This window comes from Salvelinus fontinalis, chromosome 26 (genome assembly GCF_029448725.1).
Source record: "Salvelinus fontinalis isolate EN_2023a chromosome 26, ASM2944872v1, whole genome shotgun sequence".
Classification (NCBI taxonomy): Eukaryota; Metazoa; Chordata; class Actinopteri; order Salmoniformes; family Salmonidae; genus Salvelinus; species Salvelinus fontinalis.
In genome coordinates this window covers 2,469,180-2,492,569 of record NC_074690.1, presented here as the reverse complement: position 1 = coordinate 2,492,569, position 23,390 = coordinate 2,469,180, and the positions used below count along the sequence as shown (strand labels likewise).

The window sequence follows — 23,390 nt, the reverse complement described above, 5'->3', positions numbered from 1 at the left end:
AAGCGGATGACAGACTAGGGCAGGTCCATACAGAATGTTAGAGTAATGTCCTGTGGTTTATAGTAGATTGTAGAGAACTTCATAGCTATGGCGAGCAGTCGGCATTGTGGGTAAAAAGGGAAACGGAATGCCAGTCCAACCCCAAAACTAGGGAGTGGTGGAGAGAGCTGTAACGAGCAGATATCCTCACATAGAGGCTTGGCCAGCCTTCACATGTTTAACATGTCAACATACACTAACTATACTGAACATCCTCTGTTCTGTACCAACTGATATATCCCATCTAGAATCCTACATTATCCTCTGTTCTGTACCAACTGAACTACTCTCCCCTGTAACTATTCCCCAGGTCGTTGCTGCAAATGAGAACGTGTTCTCAGTCAACTTACCTGGTAAAATAACGGTAAAATAAAATAAATAAAAATATATCCCATCTAGAATCCTACATTATCCTCTGTACTGTACCAACTGATATATCCCGTCTAGAATCCTACATTATCCTCTGTACTGTACCAACTGATATATCCCATCTAGAATCCTACATTATCATCTGTACTGTACCAACTGATATATCCCATCTAGAATCCTACATTATCCTCTGTACTGTACCAACTGATATATCCCATCTAGAATCCTACATTATCCTCTGTACTGTACCAACTGATATATCCCGTCTAGAATCCTATATTATCCTCTGTACTGTACCAACTGATATATCCCATCTAGAATCCTACATTATCATCTGTACTGTACCAACTGATATATCCCATCTAGAATCCTACATTATCCTCTGTACTGTACCAACTGATATATCCCATCTAGAATCCTACATTATCCTCTGTACTGTACCAACTGATATATCCCATCTAGAATCCTACATTATCCTCAGTACTGTACCAACTGATATATACCATCTAGAATCCTACATTATCCTCTGTACTGTACCAACTGATATATCCCATCTAGAATCCTACATTATCATCTGTAATGTACCAACTGATATATCCCATCTAGAATCCTACATTATCCTCTGTACTGTACCAACTGATATATCCCATCTAGAATCCTACATTATCCTCTGTACTGTACCAACCGATATATCCCATCTAGAATCCTACATTATCCTCTGTTCTGTACCAAATGATATATCCCATCTAGAATCCTACATTATCCTCTGTACTGTACCAACTGATATACCCTGTCTAGAATCCTACATTATCATCTGTACTTTACCAACTGATATACCCCATCTAGAATCCTACATTATCCTCTGTTCTGTACCAACTGATATATCCCATCTAGAATCCTACATTATCCTCTGTACTGTACCAACTGATATACCCTGTCTAGAATCCTACATTATCCTCTGTACTTTACCAACTGATATACCCCATCTAGAATCCTACATTATCCTCTGTTCTGTACCAACTGATATATCCCATCTAGAATCCTACATTATCCTCTGTACTGTACCAACTGATATACCCTGTCTAGAATCCTACATTATCCTCTGTACTGTACCAACTGATATATCCCATCTAGAATCCTACATTATCCTCTGTTCTGTACCAACTGATATATCCCATCTAGAATCCTACATTATCCTCTGTGCTGTACCAACTGATATATCCATCTAGAATCCTACATTATCCTCTGTACTGTACCAACTGATATATCCATCTAGAATCCTACATTATCCTCTGTACTGTACCAACTGATATATCCCATCTAGAATCCTACATTATCCTCTGTTCTGTACCAACTGATATATCCCATCTAGAATCCTACATTATCCACTGTACTGTACCAACTGATATATCCCATCTAGAATCCTACATTATCCTCTGTACTGTACCAACTGATATACCCCATCTAGAATCATACATTATCCTCTGTACTGTATCCTCTGTTCTGTACCAACTGATATATCCCATCTAGAATCCTACATTATTCTCTGTGCTGTACCAACTGATATATCCATCTAGAATCCTACATTATCCTCTGTACTGTACCAACTGATATATCCATCTAGAATCCTACATTATCCTCTGTACTGTACCAACTGATATATCCCATCTAGAATCCTACATTATCCACTGTACTGTACCAACTGATATATCCCATCTAGAATCCTACATTATCCTCTGTACTGTACCAACTGATATACCCCATCTAGAATCCTACATTATCCTCTGTACTGTATCAACTGATATATCCCATCTAGAATCCTACATTATCCTCTGTACTGTACCAACTGATATATCACATCTAGAATCCTACATTATCCTATGTACTGTACTAACTGATATATTCCATCTAGAATCCTACATTATCCTCTGTACTGTACCAACTGATATATCCCGTCTAGAATCCTACATTATCCTCTGTACTGTACCAACTGATATATCCCATCTAGAATCCTACATTATCCTCTGTACTGTACCAACTGATATATCCCATCTAGAATCCTACATTATCATCTGTACTGTACAAACTGATATATCCCATCTAGAATCCTACATTATCCTCTGTACTGTACCAACTGATATACCCCATCTAGAATCCTACATTATCCTCTGTTCTGTACCAACTGATATATCCCATCTAGAATCCTACATTATCCTCTGTACTGTACCAACTGATATACCCCATCTAGAATCCTACATTATCCTCTGTGCTGTACCAACTGATATATCCCATCTAGAATCCTACATTATCCTCTGTACTTTACCAACTGATATACCCCATCTAGAATCCTACATTATCCTCTGTACTGTACCAACTGATATATCCCATCTAGAATCCTACATTATCATCTGTACTGTACCAACTGATATATCCCATCTAGAATCCTACATTATCATCTGTACTGTACCAACTGATATATCCCATCTAGAATCCTACATTATCCTCTGTACTGTACCAACTGATATATCCCGTCTAGAATCCTATATTATCCTCTGTACTGTACCAACTGATATATCCCATCTAGAATCCTACATTATCATCTGTACTGTACCAACTGATATATCCCATCTAGAATCCTACATTATCCTCTGTACTGTACCAACTGATATATCCCATCTAGAATCCTACATTATCCTCTGTACTGTACCAACTGATATATCCCATCTAGAATCCTACATTATCCTCAGTACTGTACCAACTGATATATACCATCTAGAATCCTACATTATCCTCTGTACTGTACCAACTGATATATCCCATCTAGAATCCTACATTATCATCTGTAATGTACCAACTGATATATCCCATCTAGAATCCTACATTATCCTCTGTACTGTACCAACTGATATATCCCATCTAGAATCCTACATTATCCTCTGTACTGTACCAACCGATATATCCCATCTAGAATCCTACATTATCCTCTGTTCTGTACCAAATGATATATCCCATCTAGAATCCTACATTATCCTCTGTACTGTACCAACTGATATACCCTGTCTAGAATCCTACATTATCATCTGTACTTTACCAACTGATATACCCCATCTAGAATCCTACATTATCCTCTGTTCTGTACCAACTGATATATCCCATCTAGAATCCTACATTATCCTCTGTACTGTACCAACTGATATACCCTGTCTAGAATCCTACATTATCCTCTGTACTTTACCAACTGATATACCCCATCTAGAATCCTACATTATCCTCTGTTCTGTACCAACTGATATATCCCATCTAGAATCCTACATTATCCTCTGTGCTGTACCAACTGATATATCCATCTAGAATCCTACATTATCCTCTGTACTGTACCAACTGATATATCCATCTAGAATCCTACATTATCCTCTGTACTGTACCAACTGATATATCCCATCTAGAATCCTACATTATCCTCTGTTCTGTACCAACTGATATATCCCATCTAGAATCCTACATTATCCACTGTACTGTACCAACTGATATATCCCATCTAGAATCCTACATTATCCTCTGTACTGTACCAACTGATATACCCCATCTAGAATCATACATTATCCTCTGTACTGTATCCTCTGTTCTGTACCAACTGATATATCCCATCTAGAATCCTACATTATCCTCTGTACTGTACCAACTGATATATCCCATCTAGAATCCTACATTATCATCTGTAATGTACCAACTGATATATCCCATCTAGAATCCTACATTATCCTCTATACTGTACCAACTGATATATCCCATCTAGAATCCTACATTATCCTCTGTACTGTACCAACCGATATATCCCATCTAGAATCCTACATTATCCTCTGTTCTGTACCAAATGATATATCCCATCTAGAATCCTACATTATCCTCTGTACTGTACCAACTGATATACCCTGTCTAGAATCCTACATTATCATCTGTACTTTACCAACTGATATACCCCATCTAGAATCCTACATTATCCTCTGTTCTGTACCAACTGATATATCCCATCTAGAATCCTACATTATCCTCTGTACTGTACCAACTGATATACCCTGTCTAGAATCCTACATTATCCTCTGTACTTTACCAACTGATATACCCCATCTAGAATCCTACATTATCCTCTGTTCTGTACCAACTGATATATCCCATCTAGAATCCTACATTATCCTCTGTGCTGTACCAACTGATATATCCATCTAGAATCCTACATTATCCTCTGTACTGTACCAACTGATATATCCATCTAGAATCCTACATTATCCTCTGTACTGTACCAACTGATATATCCCATCTAGAATCCTACATTATCCTCTGTTCTGTACCAACTGATATATCCCATCTAGAATCCTACATTATCCACTGTACTGTACCAACTGATATATCCCATCTAGAATCCTACATTATCCTCTGTACTGTACCAACTGATATACCCCATCTAGAATCATACATTATCCTCTGTACTGTATCCTCTGTTCTGTACCAACTGATATATCCCATCTAGAATCCTACATTATTCTCTGTGCTGTACCAACTGATATATCCATCTAGAATCCTACATTATCCTCTGTACTGTACCAACTGATATATCCATCTAGAATCCTACATTATCCTCTGTACTGTACCAACTGATATATCCCATCTAGAATCCTACATTATCCACTGTACTGTACCAACTGATATATCCCATCTAGAATCCTACATTATCCTCTGTACTGTACCAACTGATATACCCCATCTAGAATCCTACATTATCCTCTGTACTGTATCAACTGATATATCCCATCTAGAATCCTACATTATCATCTGTACTGTACTAACTGATATATTCCATCTAGAATCCTACATTATCCTCTGTACTGTACCAACTGATATATCCCGTCTAGAATCCTACATTATCCTCTGTACTGTACCAACTGATATATCCCATCTAGAATCCTACATTATCCTCTGTACTGTACCAACTGATATATCCCATCTAGAATCCTACATTATCATCTGTACTGTACCAACTGATATATCCCATCTAGAATCCTACATTATCCTCTGTACTGTACCAACTGATATACCCTGTCTAGAATCCTACATTATCATCTGTACTTTACCAACTGATATACCCCATCTAGAATCCTACATTATCCTCTGTTCTGTACCAACTGATATATCCCATCTAGAATCCTACATTATCCTCTGTACTGTACCAACTGATATACCCCGTCTAGAATCCTACATTATCCTCTGTACTGTACCAACTGATATATCCCATCTAGAATCCTACATTATCCTCTGTTCTGTACCAACTGATATATCCCATCTAGAATCCTACATTATCCTCTGTGCTGTACCAACTGATATATCCATCTAGAATCCTACATTATCCTCTGTACTGTACCAACTGATATATCCATCTAGAATCCTACATTATCCTCTGTACTGTACCAACCGATATATCCCATCTAGAATCCTACATTACCCTCTGTTCTGTACCAACTGATATATCCCATCTAGAATCCTACATTATCCACTGTACTGTACCAACTGATATATCCCATCTAGAATCCTACATTATCCTCTGTACTGTACCAACTGATATACCCCATCTAGAATCCTACATTATCCTCTGTACTGTATCCTCTGTTCTGTACCAACTGATATATCCCATCTAGAATCCTACATTATTCTCTGTGCTGTACCAACTGATATATCCATCTAGAATCCTACATTATCCTCTGTACTGTACCAACTGATATATCCATCTAGAATCCTACATTATCCTCTGTACTGTGCCAACTGATATATCCCATCTAGAATCCTACATTATCCACTGTACTGTACCAACTGATATATCCCATCTAGAATCCTACATTATCCTCTGTACTGTACCAACTGATATACCCCATCTAGAATCCTACATTATCCTCTGTACTGTACCAACTGATATATCCCATCTAGAATCCTACATTATCATCTGTACTGTACCAACTGATATATCCCATCTAGAATCCTACATTATCCTCTGTACTGTACCAACTGATATATCCCATCTAGAATCCTACATTATCCTCTGTTCTGTACCAACTGATATATCCCATCTAGAATCCTACATTATCATCTGTACTGTACCAACTGATATATCCCATCTAGAATCCTACATTATCCTCTGTACTGTACCAACTGATATATCCCATCTAGAATCCTACATTATCATCTGTACTGTACCAACTGATATATCAAATCTAGAATCCTACATTATCCTCTGTACTGTACCAACTGATATAGCCCATCTAGAATCCTACATTATCCTCTGTACTGTACCAACTGATATATCCCGTCTAGAATCCTACATTATCCTCTGACTGTACCAAATGATATAGCCCATCTATAATCCTACATTATCATCTGTACTGTACCAACTGATATATCCCATCTAGAATCCTACATTATCCTCTGTACTGTACCAACTGATATATCCCATCTAGAATCCTACATTATCCTCTGTACTGTACCAACTGATATACCCTGTCTAGAATCCTACATTATCCTCTGTTCTGTACCAACTGATATATCTCATCTAGAATCCTACATTATCCTCTGTTCTGTACCAACTGATATATCCCATCTAGAATCCTACATTATCCTCTGTACTGTACCAACTGATATATCCCATCTAGAATCCTACATTATCCTCTGTTCTGTACCAACTGATATATCCCATCTAGAATCCTACATTATCCTGTGTTCTGTACCAACTGATATATCCCATCTAGAATCCTACATTATCCTCTGTACTGTACCAACTGATATATCCCATCTAGAATCCTACATTATCCTATGTACTGTACCAACTGATATATCCCATCTAGAATCCTACATTATCCTCTGTTCTGTACCAACTGATATATCCCATCTAGAATCCTACATTATCCTCTGTACCAACTGATATATCCCATCTAGAGTCCTACATTATCCTCTGTACTGTACCAACTGATATATCCCATCTAGAATCCTACATTATCCTCTGTTCTGTACCAACTGATATATCCCATCTAGAATCCTACATTATCCTCTGTTCTGTACCAACTGATATATCCTGTCTAAAAACCTGTTTTTGCTTTATCATTATGAGGTATTGTGTGTAGATTAATGAGGGGAAATAAACATTTAATCAATTTTAGAATTAGGCTATAACCTAGCAACCTGTGGAACATGTTGAGGTTTCTGAATACTTTCCGAAAGCTATGATTCTCTCTCTCCTCATATCTCTCTCTCTCCCCATATATATATATATATATATCTCCTCTCTCTCCCCATATATATCTCTCTCTCCTCTCTCTCCCCTTATATCTCTCTCCTCTCTCTCCTCGTATATCTCTCTCTCCTCTCTCTCCCCATATATATCTCTCTCTCTACTCGTATATCTCTCTCTCCTCTCTCTCCCCATATATATCTCTCTCTCTCCTCGTATATCTCTCTCTCCTCTCTCTCCCCATATATATATCTCTCTCTCCTCGTATATCTCTCGCTCCTCTCTCTCCCTGTATAAATATATCTCTCTCCTCTCTCTCCCTGTATATATCTCTCTCTCCTCTCTCTCCCCGTATATCTCTCTCCTCTCTCCCCGTATCTCTCTCTCCTCTCTCTCCCCGTATATCTCTCGCTCCTCTCTCTCCCTGTATAAATATATCTCTCTCCTCTCTCTCCCTGTAAATCTCTCTCCTCTCTCTCCATGTATAAATATATCTCTCCCCCATATATATATCTATCTCCTCTCTCTCCCCGTATATCACTCTCTCCTCTCACCAAATATATCTCTCTCTCCCCGTATCGCTCTCTCTCTCCCCATATATATCTCTCTCCTCTCTCTCCCCGTATATATATATCTCTCCCTGTATATCTCTCTCTCCTCTCTCTCCCTGTATATATATATATATATATCTCTCCTCTCTCTACCCGTATATATCTCTCTCCTCTCTCTCCTCGTATATCTCTCTCTCCTCTCTCTCCCCGTATCTCTCTCTCTCTCCTCTCTCTCCCTGTATATATATATATATCTCTCCTCTCTCTCCCCGTATATATCTCTCTCTTCTCTCTCTCCCCTTATCTCTCTCTCTCTCCTCTCTCTCCCTGTATATATATATATATATATCTCTCCTCTCTCTACCCGTATATATCTCTCTCCTCTCTCTCCTCGTATATCTCTCTCTCCTCTCTCTCCCCGTATCTCTCTCTCTCTCCTCTCTCTCCCTGTATATATATATATATCTCTCCTCTCTCTCCCCGTATATATCTCTCTCTTCTCTCTCCCCGTATATCTCTCTCTCTTCTCTCTCCCCGTATATCTCTCTCTCTCCTCTCTCTCCATGTATATATATATATATATCTCTCCTCTCTCTCCCCGTATATATCTCTCTCTTCTCTCTCCCCGTATATCTCTCTCTCTTCTCTCTCCCCGTATATCTCTCTCTCTCCTCTCTCTCCCTGTATATATATATATATCTCTCCTCTCTCTCCCCGTATATATATATATATCTCCCTGTATATCTCTCTCCTCTCTCTCCCTGTATATCTCTCTCCTCTCTCTCCCCGTATATATCTCTCTCCTCTCTCTCCCTGTATATATATATCTCTCTCCTCTCTCTCCCCGTATATATATATCTCTCCCTGTATATCTCTCTCCTCTCTCTCCCTGTATATATATATATCTCTCCCTGTATATCTCTCTCCTCTCTCTCCCTGTATAAATATATATCTCTCCCTGTATATCTCTCTCCTCTCTCTCCCTGTATATATCTCTCCTCTCTCTCCCCGTATATATCTCTCTCCTCTCTCTCCCCGTATATCTCTCTCTCTCCTCTCTCTCCCTGTATATATATATATCTCTCTCTCCATATATATCTCTCTCCTCTCTCTCCCCGTATATATCTCTCTCCTCTCTCTCTCCCTGTATATCTCTCTCCTCTCTCTCCCTGTATATATCTCTCCTCTCTCTCCCCGTATATATCTCTCTCTTCTCTCTCCCCGTATATCTCTCTCTCTTCTCTCTCCCCGTATATCTCTCTCTCTCCTCTCTCTCCCTGTATATATATATATATCTCTCCTCTCTCTCCCCGTATATATATATATCTCTCCCTGTATATCTCTCTCTTCTCTCTCCCCGTATATCTCTCTCTCTTCTCTCTCCCCGTATATCTCTCTCTCTCCTCTCTCTCCCTGTATATATATATATATCTCTCCTCTCTCTCCCCGTATATATATATCTCTCCCTGTATATCTCTCTCCTCTCTCTCCCTGTATATCTCTCTCCTCTCTCTCCCTGTATATATATATCGCTCTCCTCTCTCTCCCCGTATATATATATATCTCTCCCTGTATATCTCTCTCCTCTCTCTCCCTGTATATATATATCTCTCCCTGTATATCTCTCTCCTCTCTCTCCCTGTATATATCTCTCCTCTCTCTCCCCGTATATATCTCTCTCCTCTCTCTCCCCGTATATCTCTCTCTCTCCTCTCTCTCCCTGTATTAATATATATCTCTCTCCCCGTATATATCTCTCTCCTCTTTCTCCCCGTATATCTCTCTCTCTCCTCTCTCTCCCTGTATATATATATATATCTCTCTCTCCATATATATCTCTCTCCTCTCTCTCCCCGTATATATCTCTCTCCTCTCTCTCTCCCTGTATATATATATCTCTCTCCTCTCTCTCCCCGTATATATATCTCTCCCTGTATATCTCTCTCCTCTCTCTCCCTGTATATATATATCTCTCCCCGTATATATCTCTCTCCTCTCTCTCCCCGTATATATATATCTCTCCCTGTATATCTCTCTCCTCTCTCTCCCTGTATATATCTCTCCTCTCTCTCCCCGTATATATCTCTCTCCTCTTTCTCCCCGTATATCTCTCTCTCTCCTCTCTCTCCCTGTATATATATATATATATCTCTCTCTCCATATATATCTCTCTCCTCTCTCTCCCCGTATATATCTCTCTCCTCTCTCTCTCCCTGTATATATATATCTCTCTCCTCTCTCTCCCCGTATATATATCTCTCCCTGTATATCTCTCTCCTCTCTCTCCCTGTATATATATATCTCTCCCCGTATATATCTCTCTCCTCTCTCTCCCCGTATATATATATCTCTCCCTGTATATCTCTCTCCTCTCTCTCCCTGTATATATCTCTCCTCTCTCTCCCCGTATATATCTCTCTCCTCTCTCTCCCCGTATATCTCTCTCTCTCCTCTCTCTCCCTGTATTAATATATATCTCTCTCCCCGTATATATCTCTCTCCTCTCTCTCCCTGTATATATATATATATATCTCTCTCTCCATATATATCTCTCTCCTCTCTCTCCCCGTATATATCTCTCTCCTCTCTCTCTCCCTGTATATATATATCTCTCTCCTCTCTCTCCCCGTATATATATATATATCTCTCCCTGTATATCTCTCTCCTCTCTCTCCCTGTATATATATATATATCTCTCCCTGTATATCTCTCTCCTCTCTCTCCCTGTATATATCTCTCCTCTCTCTCCCCGTGTATATCTCTCTCCTCTCTCTCCCCGTATATCTCTCTCTCTCCTCTCTCTCCCTGTATTAATATATATCTCTCTCCCCGTATATATCTCTCTCCTCTCTCTCCCCGTATATCTCTCTCTCTCCTCTCTCTCCCTGTATATATATATATATCTCTCTCTCCTCTCTCTCCCTGTATATATCTCTCTCCTCTCTCTCCCCGTATATCTCTCTCTCTCTTCTCTCTCTCCCTGTATATATATATCTCTTTCCTCTCTCTCCCCGTATATATATATATCTCTCCCTGTATATCTCTCTCCTCTCTCTCCCTGTATATATCTCTCCTCTCTCTCCCCGTATATATATATATCTCTCCCTGTATATCTCTCTCCTCTCTCTCCCCGTATATATATATCTCTCCCTGTATATCTCTCTCCTCTCTCTCCCTGTATATATCTCTCCTCTCTCTCCCCGTATATCTCTCTCTCCTCTCTCTCCCCGTATATCTCTCTCTCTCCTCTCTCTCCCTGTATTAATATATATCTCTCTCCCCATATATATCTCTCTCCTCTCTCTCCCCGTATAAATATATATCTCTCTCTCTCCTCTCTCTCCCCATATATCTCTCTCTCTCCTCTCTCTCCCCGTATATCTCTCTCTCTCCCCATATATATATCTCTCTCTCTCCCTGTATATACAGTTGAAGTCGGATGTTTACATACACCTTAGCCAAATACATTTAAACTCCGTTTTTCACCATTCCTGACATTAAATCCAAGTAAAAATTCCCTATAGGATTGAGGTCAGGGCTTTGTGATGGCCACTCCAATACCTTGACTTTGTTGTCCTTAAGCCATTTTGCCACAACTTTGGAAGTATGCTTGGGGTCATTGTCCATTTGGAAGACCCATTTGCGACCAAGCTTTAACTTCCTGACCAATGTCTTGAGATGTTGCTTCAATATATCCACATAATTTCCCCTTCTCATGATGCCATCTATTTTGTGAAGTGCACCAGTCCCTCCTGCAGTAATTCACCCCCACAACATGATGTTGCCACGCCCGTGCTTCACGGTTGGGATGATGTTCTTCGGCTTGCAAGTCTCCCCTTTTTTCCCCAGAGGACATTTCTCCAAAAAGTACAATCTTTGTCCCCATGTGCAGATGCAAACCGTAGTCGGGCTTTTTTATTGTAGTTTTGGAGCAGTTGCTTCTTCCTTGCTGAGCGTCCTTTCAGGTGTCAATATAGGACTCGTTTTACTGTGGGTATAGATACTTTTGTACCTGTTTCCTCCAGCATCTTCACAAGGTCCTTTGCTGTTGTTCTGGGATTGATTTGCACTTTTCGCACCAAAGTACGTTCATCTCTTCTAGACAGAACGCGTCTCCTTCCTGAGCGGTATGGCAGCTGCTTGGTCCCATGGTGTTTATACTTGCGTACTAATGTTTGTACAGATGAATGTGGTACCTTCAGGCGTTTGGAAATTGCTCCCAAGGATGAACCAGACGTGATGAGGTCTACAATTATTTTTCTGAAGTTTTGGCTGATTTCTTTTGATTGTCCCATGATGTCAAGCAAAGAGGCACTGAGTTTGAAGGTAGGCCTTGAAATACATCCACAGGTACATCTCCAATTTACTCAAATGATGTCAATTAGCCTATCAGAAGTTTTTTAAAGCCATGTCATCATTTTCTGGAATTTTCCAAGCTGTTAAAGGCACAGTCAACTTAGTGTATATAAAATTCTGACCCTCTGGAATTGTGATACAGTGAATTATAAGTGAAATAATCTGTCTGTAAACAATTGTTGGAAAAATTACTTGTGTCATGCACAAAGTAGATGTCCTAACCGACTTGTCAAAACTATAGTTTGTTAACAAGAAATGTGTGGAGTGGTTGAAAAACAAGTTTTAATGACTCCAAGCTAAGTGTATGTAAACTTCTGACTTCAACTGTATCTCTCTATCTCCTTCCCTCTCTTTACTAATTATAATTGTATTTCTTTGTCTTTTGAGATATTCCATAGCGAAAGGCAGAGGCTAACAATTATGGCCTCATTACACTCCTATTAAAATAAATTAAAAGGCCAAGGCAGTCCGTATCATCGCTGGCAGCAGAAACGAACCAAAATACCCCCCCTCCCTCTCTCTCCCCATTCCTTTTTCTCTCTTTAATTGAAATATTTTGTTTGTGCTTCTGACATCAGTCAGCGCTGGCTAATAGCTTTGATATAATTCATTTGAACATCAATGATAGTGCAGGGATAATTGCCTCTGACCCATCATTAAGAGAGGAGATGAGGGGTGATGAGAGGAGATGAGGGGTGGTGAGAGGAGATGAGGGGATATGAGAGGAGGTGAGAGGAGATGAGGGGTGGTGAGAGGAGATGAGAGGAGGAGAGGAGATGAGAGGAGATGAGGGGAGATGAGAGGAGATGAGGGTTGGTGAGAGGAGATGAGAGGAAATGAGGGGTGGTGAGAGGAGATGAGAGGAGATTAGAGGAGATGAGAGGAGATGAGAGGAAATGAGGGGTGGTGAGGGGAGATGAGAGGAGATGAGAGGAGATGAGGGGAGATGAGAGGAGATGAGGGGAGATTAGAGGAGATGAGGGGTGTTGAGAGGAGATGAGAGGAGATGAGAGGAGATGAGGGGTGGTGAGAGGAGATTAGAGGAGATGAGGAGATGAGAGGAAATGAGGGTGGTGAGAGGAGATGAGGGGAGATGAGAGGAGATGAGAGGAGATGAGGGGAGATTAGAGGAGATGAGGGGTGGTGAGAGGAGATGAGAGGAGATGAGAGGAAATGAGGGGTGGTGAGAGGAGATGAGGGGAGATGTGAGGAGATGAGAGGAGATGAGAGGAGATGTGGGGAGATGAGAGGAGATGAGGAGTGGTGAGAGAAGATGAGAGGAGAGGAGGGGTGGTGAGAGGAGATGAGGGGAGAGGAGATGAGAGGATATGAGAGGAGATGTGGGGAGATGAAAGGAGATGAGAGGAGATGAGAGGAGATGAGAGGAGATGAGGGTTGGTGAGAGGAGATGAGAGGAGATGAGAGGAAATGAGGGGTGGTGAGAGGAGATGAGGGGAGATGAGGGGAGATGAGAGGAGATGAGAGGAGATGTGGGGAGATGAGAGGAGATGTGGGGAGATGAGAGGAGATGAGAGGAGATGAGGGGAGATGAGAGGAGATGAGGGGAGATGAGGAGAGATGAAAGGAGATGAGAGGAGATGAGGGGAGATGAGAGGAGATGAGAGGACATGAGAGGAGATGAGGGGAGATGAAAGGAGATGAGAGGAGATGAAGGGAGATTAGAGGAGATGAGGGGTGGTGAGAGGAGATGAGAGGAGATGAGAGGAAATGAGGGGTGGTGAGAGGAGATGAGGGGAGATGTGAGGAGATGAGAGGAGATGAGAGGAGATGTGGGGAGATGAGAGGAGATGAGGAGTGGTGAGAGAAGATGAGAGGAGAGGAGGGGTGGTGAGAGGAGATGAGGGGAGAGGAGATGAGAGGATATGAGAGGAGATGTGGGGAGATGAAAGGAGATGAGAGGAGATGAGAGGAGATGAGAGGAGATGAGGGTTGGTGAGAGGAGATGAGAGGAGATGAGAGGAAATGAGGGGTGGTGAGAGGAGATGAGGGGAGATGAGGGGAGATGAGAGGAGATGAGAGGAGATGTGGGGAGATGAGAGGAGATGTGGGGAGATGAGAGGAGATGAGAGGAGATGAGGGGAGATGAGAGGAGATGAGGGGAGATGAGGAGAGATGAAAGGAGATGAGAGGAGATGAGGGGAGATGAGAGGAGATGAGAGGAGATGAGGAGAGATGAGAGGACATGAGAGGAGATGAGGGGAGATGAAAGGAGATGAGAGGAGATGAGGGGAGATGAAAGGAGATGAGAGGAGATGAGGGGAGATGAAAGGAGATGAGAGGAGATGAGGAGAGATGAAAGGAGATGAGAGGAGATGAGGGGAGATGAAAGGAGATGAGAGGAGATGAGGGGAGATGAGAGGAGATGAGGGGAGATGAGGAGAGATGAAAGGAGATGAGAGGAGATGAGGGGAGATGAGAGGAGATGAGAGGAGATGAGGAGAGATGAGAGGACATGAGAGGAGATGAGGGGAGATGAAAGGAGATGAGAGGAGATGAGGAGAGATGAGAGGAGATGAGGGGAGATGAGGAGAGATGAAAGGAGATGAGAGGAGATGAGGGGAGATGAGAGGAGATGAGAGGAGATGAGGAGAGATGAGAGGACATGAGAGGAGATGAGGAGAGATGAGGGGAGATGAGGAGAGATGAAAGGAGATGAGAGGAGATGAGGGGAGATGAGAGGAGATGAGAGGAGATGAGGAGAGATGAGAGGACATGAGAGGAGATGAGGGGAGATGAAAGGAGATGAGAGGAGATGAGGAGAGATGAGAGGACATGAGAGGAGATGAGGGGAGATGAAAGGAGATGAGAGGAGATGAGGGGAGATGAGAGGAGATGAGAGGAGATGAGGAGAGATGAGAGGACATGAGAGGAGATGAGGGGAGATGAAAGGAGATGAGAGGAGATGAGGGGAGATGAAAGGAGATGAGAGGAGATGAGGGGAGATGAAAGGAGATGAGAGGAGATGAGGAGAGTCTCAAACACTTGATGTCACAGAGAGATGAAAATAATGACAGACAGGGGGAGAAGAAAATAATCTGGAAATCTGGAAATAACTGAGTAATACATGTTTTATACAGGACTGATTTAAATAGCACTGTCTGTAGCCACAGGGTTATTGTTCTGAAATAAACTATAAACAAAGGAAGTTGATGTCTTTCTACGGCTCATTAAATACATATCAATTATCAAATGTATGTATTCTGTACATTGTACCATTCATAAGACATGTTAGCAGAACAGCTTACATGCATCCAATGTGTATTCAATTGGGAACAATGCCTTTTTTTTCCTTCTTTTTTTTTCCCCTTTTCTCCCAATTTTCGTGGTATCCAATCGCTAGTAATTACTATCTTGTCTCATCGCTACAACTCCCGTACGGGCTCGGGAGAGACGAAGGTCGAAAGCCATGCGTCCTCCGAGGCACAACCCAACCTAGCCGCACTGCTTCTTAACACAGCGAGCCGCACCAATGTGTCGGAGGAAACACCGTGCACCTGGCCCCCTTGGTTAGCGCGCACTGCGCCCGGCCCGCCACAGGAGTCGCTGGAGCGTGATGAGACAAGGATATCCCTACCGGCCAAACCCTCCCTAACCCGGACGACGCTAGGCCAATTGTGCGTTGCCCCATGGACCTCCCGGTCGCGGCCGGCTGCGACAGAGCCTGGGCGCGAACCCAGAGACTCTGGTGGCGCAGCTAGCACTGCGATGCAGTGCCCTAGACCACTGCGCCACCCGGGGAGGCCGGGAACAATGCATTTCCACTCACTCCCCAGTTTGTAGTCAAACTACATTTACAACCCAGTTCATAGCAAATCCACGGAGCCATTCGCTTTGGTTTTAATTGCTATACGTCTGAACAGGGGTCAAATTGCATTTTCTTTTCTTTGTGTGACACTCACTTCCAAAGCGGCCTGTGATTATCATAGAGTTAAACAGTTCCAGGGAGACTTTTCTTTCAGGAAATGAAACGGGAAGAAAATAAATTCAGCCACATTGGCTTCAGAAACCGCCCGGAGATTCTGTTGACCACAGAGAGAGTTTGGTTCTATCGGTTCTCCTCTACCTTACCTGGCTGGCAAAGTACCAGGAATTTGTCTCTGGTTTACCACAGAGAGAGTTTGATTCTATCGGTTCTCCTCTACCTTACCTGGCTGGAAAAGTACCAGGAATTTGTCTCTGGTTTACCACAGAGAGAGTTTGATTCTATCGGTTCTCCTCTACCTTGCCTGGCTGGCAAAGTACCAGGAATTTGTCTCTGGTTTACCACAGAGAGAGTTTGATTCTATCGGTTCTCCTCTACCTTACCTGGCTGGCAAAGTACCAGGATGTTGTCTCTGTTTTACCACAGAGAGAGTTTGATTCTATCGGTTCTCCTCTACCTTGCCTGGCTGGCAAAGTACCAGGATGTTGTCTCTGGTTTACCACAGAGAGAGTTTGATTCTATCGGTTCTCCTCTACCTTGCCTGGCTGGCAAAGTACCAGGATGTTGTCTCTGGTTTACCACAGAGAGAGTTTGATTCTATCGGTTCTCCTCTACCTTGCCTGGCTGGCAAAGTACCAGGAATTTGTCTCTGGTTTACCACAGAGAGAGTTTGATTCTATCGGTTCTCCTCTACCTTACCTGGCTGGCAAAGTACCAGGATGTTGTCTCTGGTTTTAAAATGAATTTATAGAACTGAATTTGAAAACTGAGAAGTCGAATATTTGAAAATTTGATCCACTTGAAATGATAGTTTGTAAACTTTATATGCAGACAATGAATGCCATATCTACCATATTGAAACAGGAATATATAAATAGTGAATTTGAATATTCAATTAAATAGAAATATAATTTTTAAAACTGAATGAAATATTTACTCAAGAAATAAAACTTCAATTCATGAATTCAATGATTCAATTAGTGCATCACAAATTCAGAAATATTTAATTCAAATTGAAGATATTAATATAATTTCAAAATTAGGGAATTCAAATACAATTTATGTTGTCAGTGAAATGACTCCATACAAATCAAACCCTGGTTTACGATGTGAATAGCAATAAAATAGGTTTTATTTTATGACATGATAACTATGTGATGACTTCCTCAATGACATTTTAGGAAGACCTGACAGAGGAGTAATTATCTCAGATGACCTCGTTTGGACTTTGTAAAAAAAAACATAACATGTGCTTACCGAATTACATCAGAGCACCAGGTGGTTTCATTATGACACACACACACACACACACACACACACACACACACACACACACACACACACACACACACACACACACACACACACACTTAGGTTACTATACAATTAAAGACGCCTATAATTATTTTTGCTCTTTTTAAAAAAAAAATTCCTTGTGAGGAAGAGACGGCCCAGAGATCATTAGTGTCTTCGCAATTACTTTCCCTTGTTGTCAATTTAAAGACTGAGACCTTTATGTATCACACACGCGCACACACACACACACACACACACACACACACACACACACACACACACACACACACACACACACACACACACACACACACACACACACACACACACACACACACACACATACACACACACACACACACACACACACACACACACACACACACACACACACACACACACACACACACACACACACACACACACACACACACACACAGAAACCATTATAAAGAGAGACACCGTTCCCTCCGAGGGTTGAATGGCAACAGATGTCTGGGATTTCCCACAGCACATTGAGATGTATAATGGTGTGTGTGTGTGTTATAAAGCATTGCTTCACAACTCTGAATGTCACATCGATAAACAAGAGACTGTCATAAAAGGGTAGAGACGTGTGTGAAATGAAATGTTGTATGTAGCTATTGACGACAATTTGGGCCTGGGCAGTGTTCAGAAAACCTATGTCAGTCTTTACTGTGTTAAAGAGCCAAGGACTGTGGCATCGTAGTCTTTATGTTTAGAAACATGTCTGCTTCTCATTGTCTTAGTAACTATTCTGTACTGTATCAATGGGTTGGTTGTCTTAGTAACTAGTATGTACTGTATTAATGGGTTGGTTGTCTTAGTAACTATTCTGTACTGTATCAATGTGTTGGTTGTCTTAGTAACTAGTATGAACTGTATCAATGGGTTTGTTGTCTTAGTAACTAGTATGTACTGTATCAATGGGTTGGTTGTCTTAGTAAGTAGTATGTACTGTATCAATGGGTTGGTTGTCTTAGTAACTATTCTGTACTGTATCAATGTGTTGGTTGTCTTAGTAACTAGTATGAACTGTATCAATGGGTTGGTTGTCTTAGTAACTATTCTGTAATGTATCAATGGGTTGGTTGTCTTAGTAACTATTCTGTACTGTATCAATGGGTTGGTTGTCTTAGTAACTAGTATGTACTGTATCAATGGGTTGGTTGTCTTAGTAAGTAGTATGTACTGTATCAATGGGTTGGTTGTCTTAGTAACTATTCTGTACTGTATCAATGGGTTGGTTGTCTTAGTAAGTATTATGTACTGTATCAATGGGTTGGTTGTCTTGGTAACTATTATGTACTGTATCAATGGGTTGGTTGTCTTAGTAACTATTCTGTACTGCATCAATGGGTTGGTTGTCTTAGTAACTAGTATGTACTTTATCAATGGGTTGGTTGTCTTAGTAACTATTCTGTACTGTATCAATGGGTTGGTTGTCTTAGTAACTATTCTGTACTGTATCAATGGGTTGGTTGTCTTAGTAACTATTATGTACTGTATCAACGGGTTGGTTGTCTTAGTAACTATTCTGTACTGCATCAATGGGTTGGTTGTCTTAGTAACTATTATGTACTGTATCAATGGGTTGGTTGTCTTAGTAACTATTCTGTACTGCATCAATGGGTTGGTTGTCTTAGTAACTAGTATGTACTGTATCAATGGGTTGGTTGGTAGTCATACAATGAAATGTAGCTATAATGAAATAGACCAGTGGGGCCTGTAGCCTGTAGATATAATGAAATAGACCAGGGGGCCTGTAGCTATAATGAAATAGACCAGTGGGGCCTGTAGCTATAATGAAATAGACCAGGGGGCCTGTAGCTATAATGAAATAGACCAGTGGGGCCTGTAGCCTGTAGCTATAATGAAATAGACCAGTGGGGCCTGTAGCTATAATGAAATAGACCAGTGGGCCTGTAGCCTGTAGCTATAATGAAATAGACCAGTGGGGCCTGTAGCTATAATGAAATAGACCAGGGGGGCCTGTAGCTATAATGAAATAGACCAGTGGGGCCTGTAGCTATAATGAAATAGACCAGTGGGCCTGTAGCCTGTAGCTATAATGAAATAGCCCAGTGGGGCCTGTAGCTATAATGAAATAGCCCAGTGGGGCCTGTAGTCTGTAGCTATAATGAAATAGACCAGGGGGCCTGTAGCTATAATGAAATAGCCCAGTGGGGCCTGTAGCCTGTAACTATAATGAAATAGACCAGTGGGGCCTGTAGCCTGTAGCTATAATGAAATAGACCAGTGGGGCCTGTAGCTATAATGAAATAGACCAGTGGGGCCTGTAGCTATAATGAAATAGACCAGGGGGCCTGTAGCCTGTAGCTATAATGAAATAGACCAGGGGGCCTGTAGCTATAATGAAATAGACCAGGGGGCCTGTAGCCTGTAGCTATAATGAAATAGCCCAGTGGGGCCTGTAGCTATAATGAAATAGCCCAGTGGGGCCTGTAGCCTGTAACTATAATGAAATAGACCAGTGGGGCCTGTAGCTATAATGAAATAGACCAGGGGGCCTGTAGCCTGTAGCTATAATGAAATAGACCAGGGGGCCTGTAGCTATAATGAAATAGACCAGTGGGGCCTGTAGCCTGTAGCTATAATGAAATAGACCAGGGGGCCTGTAGCCTGTAGCTATAATGAAATAGACCAGGGGGGCCTGTAGCTATAATGAAATAGACCAGTGGGGCCTGTAGCCTGTAACTATAATGAAATAGACCAAGGGGCCTGTAGCTATAATGAAATAGACCAGTGGGCCTGTAGCTATAATGAAATAGACCAGGGGGCCTGTAGCCTGTAGCTATAATGAAATAGACCAGGGGGCCTGTAGCTATAATGAAATAGACCAGTGGGGCCTGTAGCCTGTAGCTATAATGAAATAGACCAGGGGGCCTGTAGCCTGTAGCTATAATGAAATAGACCAGGGGGCCTGTAGCCTGTAGCTATAATGAAATAGACCAGTGGGGCCTGTAGCCTGTAGCTATAATGAAATAGACCAGTGGGGCCTGTAGCCTGTAGCTATAATGAAATAGACCAGGGGGCCTGTAGCCTGTAGCTATAATGAAATAGCCCAGTGGGGCCTGTAGCTATAATGAAATAGACCAGGGGGCCTGTAGCTATAATGAAATAGACCAGTGGGGCCTGTAGCCTGTAGCTATAATGAAATAGACCAGTGGGCCTGTAGCCTGTAGCTATAATGAAATAGCCAAGTGGCGCCTGTAGCTATATTCCCCAGGTCGCTGCTGCAAATGAGAACGTGTTCTCAGTCAACTTACCTGGTAAAATAACGGTAAAAAAAAATGAAAAAGAATAATGAAATAGCCAAGTGGGGCCTAATCTCCTGTTGTTTGGGAGGTCCTGGTTGGTTGGTTGGGAGGCCCTGGTTGGTTGGTTGGGAGATCAAGAGGGCTCTCTGCATCAATTAACACAGTGCACCTTTTTTACCCAGGGCCCATAGGGAAACCAAATAGGTCTCTGGTCAAAAGTTGTGCACTATACAGGGAATGGGTTGCCAAAGGGCTCTGGTCAAAAATAGTGCACTATATAGGGAATAAGGTGCCACAGGGCTCTGGTAAAAATTTGTGCACTATATAGGGAATAGGCTTCCCTTTGAGACACAGCATTGGCGAGTTCTGTCTCTTCCTCAATGAGGCCTGGAAACACTATTGTCCAGGGTGTGAAATCACTGGGCTCGGTGTTGCCAGGGTCAGGGATGATGTACCATGGTGAAGTAATGAGTGAAAATTAGTTTTCTGGTGGAAGAGAACTGGTGCTGAGGAGAGAGAAAGCACATAGGCCTATTGCCATGGATACAAAGGGCTCATATTCATCATTTATAACATGTTTTAATGGACCATTGTTGTGTCTGCTCTGCCACTATAATCAGATGTGACTAACTATGTATCGCTGGCCTCCAAAATGAATTTACATGAAAAAGGACAATAAAGCATTGTATCATACGATATATATATATATATATACACATACACTACCGTTCAAAGATTTGGGGACACTTAGAAATGTCCTTGTTTTTGAAAGATAAGCACATTTTTTGTCCATTAAAATAACATAAAATTGATCAGAAATACAGTGTAGACATTGTTAATGTTGTAAATGACTATTATAGCTGGAAATGGCAATTTTTTAAAGAAAGGATAACAGTTTTCAGCTGTGCTAACGAAATTGTAAAAGGTTTTTCTAATGATCAATGTACCTTTTAAAATGGTAAACTTGGATTAGCTAACACAACGTGCCATTGGAACACAGGAGTGATGGTTGCTGATAATGGACCTCTGTACGCCTATGTAGATATTCCATTAAAAATCTGCCGTTTCCAGCTACAATAGTCATTTACAACATTAACAATGTCTACACTGTATTTCTGATCAAGTTGATGTTATTTTAATGGACAAAAAAATTTGCTTTTCTTTCAAAAACAGGGACATTTCTAAGTGTCCCCAAACTTTTGAACGGTAGTGTATGTATTTACATTATTTTATTATTGTATTGAAAATCGTACCACCGTTATACTTCATGTAAAGTAAGGTAAACTAAGGTAAGGTAAGGTAAAGGGTAGCTATTGGTTAACTATTTAACAATATATATATATATATAATATAAAATTATATTAGTTTATTATTAAAAGATGTATGGTATTGAAAATCCTACCCTAGTTTAACACACCTAATTCTACTAATTTGCTGCTCAACAATACCTTAACTAGCTGAATCAGATATGTTAAATTAGGGTTGGACTGAAAACCTTACAGGACGGTAGATCTCCAGGAAGAGGGTTGGACTGTAAACCTACAGGACAGTAGATCTCCAGGAAGAGGGTTGGACTGTAAACCTACAGGACAGTAGATCTCCAGGAAGAGGGTTGGACTGTAAACCTACAGGACGGTAGATCTCCAGGAAGAGGGTTGGACTGATAACCTACAGGACAGTAGATCTCCAGGAAGAGGGTTGGACTGATAACCTACAGGACAGTAGATCTCCAGGAAGAGGGTTGGGCAGCCATGGTATAGGTAATGTAAGGTAAGGTATGGTAAAGTAAGGTAAACTAAACTAAACTAAGGTAAGGTAATGTAAAGTAAAGGTAACGTAAGGTAGGGTAAACTAAGGTAATGTAAGGTGAGGTAAGGCAAACTAAGGTAAGGTAAAATAAGGAAACGTAAGATAAGGTTAACTAAGGTAAGGTAAAATAAGGAAATGTAAACTAAGGTAAGGTAGGGTAAACTAAGATAATGTAAGGTGAGGTAAGGTAAACTAAGGTAAGGTAATGTAAAGTAATGTAAACTAAGGTAGGGTAAGGTAGGGTAAACCAAGGTAAGGTAATGTAAGGTGAGATAAGTTAAGGTAATGTAAACTAAGTTAATGTAAGGTAGGGTAAACTAAGGCAATGTAAGGTAAACTAAGGTAAGCTAAGGTAATGTAAGCTAAGGTAAACTAAGGTAAGGTGGGGTAAACTAAGGTAATGTAAGGTGAGGTAAAGTAAAGTAAACTAAAGTAAGGTAGGGTAAACTACGGTA

The 23,390-nt window shown here is 41.2% G+C and overlaps 1 protein-coding gene across 1 annotated transcript in view; it reads right to left on the bottom strand.

The window, feature by feature from the left end:
- LOC129824568 (receptor-type tyrosine-protein phosphatase mu-like) overlaps positions 1-23,390 on the bottom strand; it is a 422,832-nt gene that overhangs the window by 210,571 nt on the left and 188,871 nt on the right. The gene's annotated exons all lie outside the window — the stretch shown is intronic.